Raw genomic sequence first — 7,500 nt, forward strand, 5'->3', positions numbered from 1 at the left:
AACGAGGGCGGAGGGGGAAAAAAGCGAGGGCGAAGGGAAAGAACGAGGGAAGGGAAAAAGCGAGGGCGGGGGAAAAAAACGAGGGGGGAGGGAAAGAAGCGAGGGCGAGAGGGAAAGAAGCGAGGGCGAGAGGGAAAAAACAGGGCGAGAGGGGGGAAAAAACAGGGGAGAGGGGAACGAAGCGAGGGGAAAGAGGGAAAAAAAAGAACGGGGGGGAGGGGAAAAAACGGGCGAGGGGAAAGAAGCGGGGCGAGGGGAAGAAGCGAGGGGGAGAGGGGAAAGACAGGGGGCGAAGGGGGGAGAAAAAGAACGAGGGGGAGAGGAAAGAAGCGAGGGGGAAGGGGGAAAGGGCAGGGGGGCCAAGGGGAAAGAAGCGGGGCGCGAGAGGGAAAAAGGGGGGCGAAGGGGCAGGGAGAGGAAAAAACGAGGGGGAAGAGGAAGAACAGGGCGGAGAGGGGAAAAACGGGGGAGAGGGAAAGAGAGGGAAAGAACGAGGGCGAGGGGGGAAAAGAAAGAGGGCGAGAGGGGAAAGAAGCGAGGGCGAGAGGGGAAATAGGTGAGGGTGAGAGGGAGAGCAACAAGGTGCATCAGGTGCCGGCAAAAGAGGGGAGGTTACGCCAGCCGCTCCTCCCACTCTCCGGCTCAATGATGCCACACACCGGCACACAACGACACTCCTTGTCTTTTCTTTACTTAGTTGGTCTCTTATATATATACGTTTTTTTCTTCTTCTGTGGAGGTGTGTATTACACATTCCGAGACAGTTTTGCTTAATGCATTGTGCACGTTTGAATACGCCCATACAAGGGAAATACTCCCGTTTGCAAGAAAGGTAGATCCATTTTTCAATTCGTTTGTCCCTTTTCGTGGATCCTTTCGCTCTCATCTAGCTTCACATGAATGAATTAGAGATGTTTCGTTGATTTCCACGCGAAAGGGAAAATGTTAAACTTAACCCCAAACCCCGATTTCAAAAAGGTTCGAAAACGGTATCCCCGGGTGCGTCCGGCGGTTGGTAACAGTGCGAGGCTGGAGCTACCTTGAGGATCCCTTGGCTCGCCAGCAGTTGACATCTAGCAGGTGTCGCGAGCGGAAGGCGAACCAGGGCGCACGTGGCGACCCTTTCCCGACCGGTTACTGCTACTGCTCCGGCTCCTGCTCCAGCTAGTTATTTATTTATTTATTTATTTATTGTTGTAAGGAGTTGCGTAGTTTGTTTGAATGATACCTGACGGCATTGTATAATACCATGGATAGGTGGTGGCTGAAAAAATAAGTTTTAAACTAAAAGAAAAAACGTGATTATTTATTTATTTATTTATTTACCTTTTGCGAGCGCAAATAATAATTTCTTGCCTCCACGACTACCTATATCTGAAGTTGTTCCTACTTATTAGCAATACTTATATGAAGATATAGACTCAAAAGAGTTTATCCACTGACAGACAACAGTTTACAACAACGAGAATAATGATAAAAATTCTTCACACGAATCCAGTCTTCAAAAGCGCTTTATCCTGCTAACGTCACCGAGCCCGAGGCAGAACACGGACCGAACCCCGTCAGTCGACGCTGAGAAAAAGCATTACCCTAGGTCGTGTCTCTCCCTTACCTTCCCCCGCCCTCCCCACTCATCCCAAGCGACGACCTTGTTTCCGTCTAACGACCTTGTTTTCCGACGCCCTTTTTTCCTCCTAGCGACCTTATTTCCTCCAAACGACTTTGTTTCTCAACGACATTTTTTTTCCTCTAAACGATCTTGTTAACCGACGACCTTGTTTCCTCCAGACGACCTTATTTCTTTCTAACGACCTTTTTTACTCCAAACTATCTTCTATCCGAAAGCATTGCTTCCTCCAAACGACCTTGTTTCCCCTACACGACGCTGTTTCCTCCTCACGACCTTGTTTCCTCCAAACGACTTTGGTATCCTCTACACGACGCTGTTTCCTCCTCACGACCTTGTTTCCTTCTAACGGCCTTGTTTCCCCGACGACCAAATTGACCCGAGTGCCATGTTTGTGTGTTGCAGTGAGGAGGCTCGTTTGACTACTTGGCTTCACCCGGTGACCTGTGAACCCGTGCTGACCGGACACCAACCCCTCGCAGGTAAGGAACATTCTCAGGTTCTCTCTCTCCTCTCTCTCTCTCTCTCTCTCTCTCTCTCTCTCTCTCTCTCTCTCTCTCTCTCTCTCTCTCTCTTTCCTCTCTTCTCTCTCTCTCTCTCTCTCTCTCTCTTCTCTCATCTCTCTCTCTTCTCTCTCTCTCTTCCTCTCTTCTCTCTCTCTCTCTCTCTCTCTCTCTCTCTCTCTCTCTCTCTCTCTTCTCTCTTCCTCTTCCTCTTCCTCTTCCTCTTCCTCTTCTCCTTTACCTCCCATGCTGACCGGACACCAACCTCTCGCAGGTAAGCAAGATTCTCAGGTTCTCTCTATGTCTCCCTCTCCCGAGGTTCAATCACGATGCCCTTGAAAAAAATAAATAAAAAATAAAAAAAATAAAACGCGCTAGCTATATTTACGGACAGTCGATGCAATATCCTGTATATCCTTTCGTTTCGTATGAAATATAAGAATGGGGATTAATACACGCAAAAAAAGGGTCGTATATTTTTTATTTAGTTATCTTTTTATTATCATTATTTTTTGGAAAGCGGTTGTTTGTCCTTTTGTGTGTCAAACTATATGTTCATGAATATTAGCATTGGTTTAAATGTTGTAGCTCTGTCCTAAAATAAGAAAAAGAGAGAAAAAATATAGGTAAACTATATATGAAAATATATAAATGAATAAAATGTTCGAGTGAGAGGGAATAACCTAATGAACAAATCAAATATACAAATACCATTTTTTCTCAACGTTTTGATAACTAGGATAGGTCGTGTTCAGATATTAATCATCCATCGTCTGTCCTTTTAGGAAAGTACTGTTTACGGAAAATGTGAATAAAACACGTTTTTATTGTCTGTTTTTTTCTTTGAGTTAAGCGAGTGACGTACAGACCTAATATAATAGTTTAAAGCCACAGAAACTTCATATTTTATGAAACACTAATATAATTAATGTTTTTTTTTCACTGTAGAGACAGGTTATGATTATGATTTTGATTTTATATATATATATATATATATATATATATATATATATATATATATATATATATATATATATATATACATACATATATATATATTTCGTTTAATCAGTGCTAGTCCTCCTCCTCCTCCTCCTCTTCCTCTTCCTCTTCCTCTTCCTCTTCCTCTTCTTCCTCTCCTTTTCTTCCTCTTTCTCTCCCTCCTCCTCTTCCTCCCTCTCTTCTCCTCCTCCTCTCTTTCTCTTTTCTCTCCTCTTCTCTTCCTCTCTATTATTTCTTCTCTCGTCTCTCTTCTCACTCCTCCTCTTTCTCTCCTCCTCTCTACTTCCATCTCTCCTTTTCCCGTCTCTCTCTCCTCTCCCCCCCATTCCTCCCTCCCCCGTCTTCCTCTCCTCTTTCTCCTCCTTCCTCATTCCCCTTCCTCCTTCTCCTCCCGTCTCCTCTCTCTCCCTATTCCCCCATCTCCTCCTTCTCCTCCCCCGTCTCCTCCTCCTCCTCCTCTACTTCCCCCCCATCTCCTCCTTCTCCTCCCCCTTCTCTTTCCTCCTCCTTTTCTCCTCCTCCTCCTCGTTCTACTTCCCCCCCATCTCCTCCTTCTCCTCCCCCTCTCCTCCTCTCTCCTCCCCTCTCTCCTCCTCCTTACTTCCCCCCATCTCCTCCCTTTCTCCCCCTCCTCCTCCTTTCCTCCCTCTACTTCCCCCCCATCTCCTCCTTCTCCTCCCCCGTCTCCTCCTCCTCCTCTTTCTCCTCTCCTTCCTCCTCCTCTACTTCCCCCCCATCTCCTCCTTCTCCTCCCCCGTCTCCTCCTCCTCCTCCTTCTCCTCCCCCGTTCTCCTCTCTCCTCCTTCCCTCCTCTCCTCCTCTCCTCCTCCCTCCTTCCTCCTCCTCCCTCTCCTCCTCCTCCTCCTCCTCTCTTCCCCCCCTCTCCTCCTTCTTCCTCCCCCCCTCCCTCCTCCTCCCTCCCCTCCTCTACTTCCCCCCCATCTCCTCCTTCTCCTCCCCCGTCTCCTCCTCCTCCTCTTTTCCCCCATCTCCTCCTTTCCTCCTCCTCTACTTCCCCCCCCCCTCCTCCTTCCCTCCTCCCCCCCCGTCTCCTCCTCCTCCTCCTCTACTTCCTCTCCTCCTCTTCCCCCCTCTCCTCCTTCTTCCTCCCCCGTTCTCCTCCTCCTCCTCCTCCTCTACTTCCCCCCCATCTCCTCCTTCTCTCCCCCGTCTCCTCCTCCTCCTCCTCTACTTCCCCCCCATCTCCTCCTTCTCCTCCCCCGTCTCCTCCTCCTCCTCTTTCTCCTCCTCCTCCTCCTCTACTTCCCCCCCATCTCCTCCTTCTCCTCCCCCGTCTCCTCCTCCTCCTCCTCTTTCTCCTCCTCCTCCTCCTCTACTTCCCCCCCATCTCCTCCTTCTCCTCCCCCGTCTCCTCCTCCTCCTCCTCTACTTCCCCCCCATCTCCTCCTTCTCCTCCCCCGTCTCCTCCTCCTCCTCCTCTACTTCCCCCCCATCTCCTCCTTCTCCTCCCCCGTCTCCTCCTCCTCCTCTTTCTCCTCCTCCTCCTCCTCTACTTCCCCCCCATCTCCTCCTTCTCCTCCCCCGTCTCCTCCTCCTCCTCTACTTCCCCCCCATCTCCTCCTTCTCCTCCCCCCTCCTCCTCCTCCTCCTCTACTTCCCCCCCATCTCCTCCTTTCTCCTCCCCCGTCCTCCTCCTCCCCCCTCTCTTTCCCCCCCCCCCCCCCATCTCCTCCTCTACTTCCCCCCCATCTCCTCCTTCTCCTCCCCCGTCTCCTCCTCCTCCTCCTCTACTTCCCCCCCATCTCCTCCTTCTCCTCCCCCGTCTCCTCCTCCTCCTCCTCTACTTCCCCCCCATCTCCTCCTTCTCCTCCCCCGTCTCCTCCTTCTCCTCCCCCATCTCCTCCTTCTCCTCTTTCTCCTCCTCCTCCTCCTCTACTTCCCCCCCCTCTCCTCCTTCTCCTCCCCCGTCTCCTCCTCCTCCTCTACTTCCCCCCCATCTCCTCCTTCTCCTCCCCCGTCTCCTCCTCCTCCTCTTTCTCCTCCTCCTCCTCCTTCCCCACCACTTCCTCCTCATACTCATCTCCTCTTCCCCCATCTCCTCCTCCTCCTCCATTTCCTCCTCCTCATCTATCTTCTCCTCTTCCTCCTCCTCATCTATCTCCTCCTCTTCCTCCTCCTCCTCTATCTCCTCCTCTCCTTCTCCTCCGCCTCTCTCCCATCCTTCGTTTCTCCTACAAATTTCCATCTCGTCTCGCGTATCTACTCATGCATATTTTAATTTATTATTTATTCATGTTTGTGTGTTCTCCTTTTTCATATATTTTGCCTCCTTTTTTCTTCTCTCCCTAGTCTTCTTTTTTATCCCTTACTCCTTTTCTTTACTTTCTCCTCTCCCTCTGTTTCTTCCTCATCGTCCTATTCCTAGTTATGTACCGGTTCCTTTTCCTCTCCCTATTCCTTCTCTTTTTCTCCTTCGCCTTAGTTTCGCATAGGTGAACACACACACACACACACACACACACACACACACACACACACACACACACACACACACACACACACACACACACACACACACACACACTAATAGGTTCAGTCTAGATTTTTGCAATGCCTTGCCGACAGACACATGAGTTAGGGTGCGTTTACACCAAACGAGTCGTGATTCGCACCTCAATTTAGCATTGATATCTATAGGACTCTGAAAAAAGCGTTTACACCGGCGAGTCAACTTCAGGCTAGCCGAGGCTACTTCTTTCGGTCTGAGGCAAAAAAAAGAGCTGGACCTATCTTTTATTATGTTATTAGAATGAATATGTATTTTCGCTTTGTCATGCGCATAGCTTACATGTAATGATTATCAATAAAATGCTTCTTGCCTTTGAAAAATGGAAATTCTTTCTTTAACTCCTGTTGAACGCCTGTAGTTTGTGTTCATTTATTTTATAGAAGATCCAGATAACTTTACCAGTTGTCATCCTAAAAAAAACATGGAATTTTTCTGGGTGGTTTAGCAGATCAAGGAATAAATGATAAGATCCTCCAAAATCTGTCCTGTTGATGTTTATTAACTCATGAATCCGTATTCATGTTCGTGCCTATGACGACGAATTAAGCGAGAGAAAATGGAACTTTTCTCGATGAAATCAGCGGGGTCACTGAGTGCTGATTTGCCTCGCGTGGTGTAAACGAAAAAAAATGTAAATGACTCGCATAATTCGCCTCATTCCGACTTGTCACGACGTGCTTGGTGTAAACGCAGCTTTGGGGTAGTTAATTATAAGGTTTCCTAAGCTATGTTTTATTTCGTTTCTTAGTTATTATTTTTTTAATTGCTGAATCAGCTTTTCGAAATAATGTCATTCTTTAAAATTACTCTGTGCATTATGTTACTTCGGTAGTACCGTTTCAGTATAGCAAAGGCAAAGTACAAATTTCTTTATTAAGACTTGAAGGAAGAAGAAAAAAATAGAGTCAATAGAATTAAAAGATTTGCTAGAGTAGTTTTTATATGGACATAATGAGTGTTGGACAACAGCCAGTCACTGTAGTCATGAGCTGTGCTTGGCGGTGGGCCTTGGACAAGGATCATGTGTGAAAGGTAACGGCCAAAAAAAAAGTTTGGGAACCGTTGCTCTACATCGTCCCCTGTTTCCTATGAAGTTTAACAATAGGGATCAAATAAACGGGAAGAAATGGGTCAGATGTTTTTCTTTTCTTTCTTTCTCTTTTCTTTCTTTCTTTCTTTCTTTAAGCAGTTGTTTGTCTCTTTATGTCTGTCAAACTATATGTTCATGGGTATAACTATCGATTTAAGTGTTGTAATTCTAAAAACAGGAAAAAATATAAATGATATAATATATGAATGGAAATGTTCGATTGAGGGGGATAACCAATGAACAAATCAAATATACAGATACCATTCTCTTTTCAACGATTAAACAGCTGGGTTAGGTCGTGTACAGACAATAATTATGTAAGTCTGTCTTTTTAGGAGACTACGATTTACGTAATATATGAATAAAATGCATGTATCTTTACGTAGTCTGTGTAGTGTTTTTATCGTTTATTTGTTCGTAGAGTTAAGCGAGGGAAATACAGCCTTTGGTATATTAGTTTAAAGCTACAGGAACTTAATGTTTTATGAAGCATTAATATGATGTTTATTTCGCTCTAGAGACAGGCTGATTCAAAAATTATTTATAAAATGCAGGCTGATATATGTGTGTGTGTGTGTATGTATATATATAATTATATAATATATTATATATATTATATATATATATATATATATATATATATATATTATATATATATATATATATATATATATATATATATATTATATATATATATATATAATATATGATATATATATAATATATATATATAATATATATATAATAT

At 45.8% G+C, this 7,500-nt stretch overlaps 1 long non-coding RNA gene across 1 annotated transcript in view; it reads left to right on the forward strand.

The window, feature by feature from the left end:
* LOC119576179 overlaps window positions 1-7,500 on the forward strand; it is a 40,740-nt gene that overhangs the window by 17,145 nt on the left and 16,095 nt on the right. The window contains exon 2 of the long non-coding RNA XR_005229028.1: window positions 2,033-2,109. This is a non-coding gene — a long non-coding RNA (uncharacterized LOC119576179). The remainder of the gene's footprint in view (window positions 1-2,032; window positions 2,110-7,500) is intronic.

This window comes from Penaeus monodon, chromosome 8, assembly GCF_015228065.2.
Source record: "Penaeus monodon isolate SGIC_2016 chromosome 8, NSTDA_Pmon_1, whole genome shotgun sequence".
Taxonomy (NCBI): domain Eukaryota; kingdom Metazoa; phylum Arthropoda; class Malacostraca; order Decapoda; family Penaeidae; genus Penaeus; species Penaeus monodon.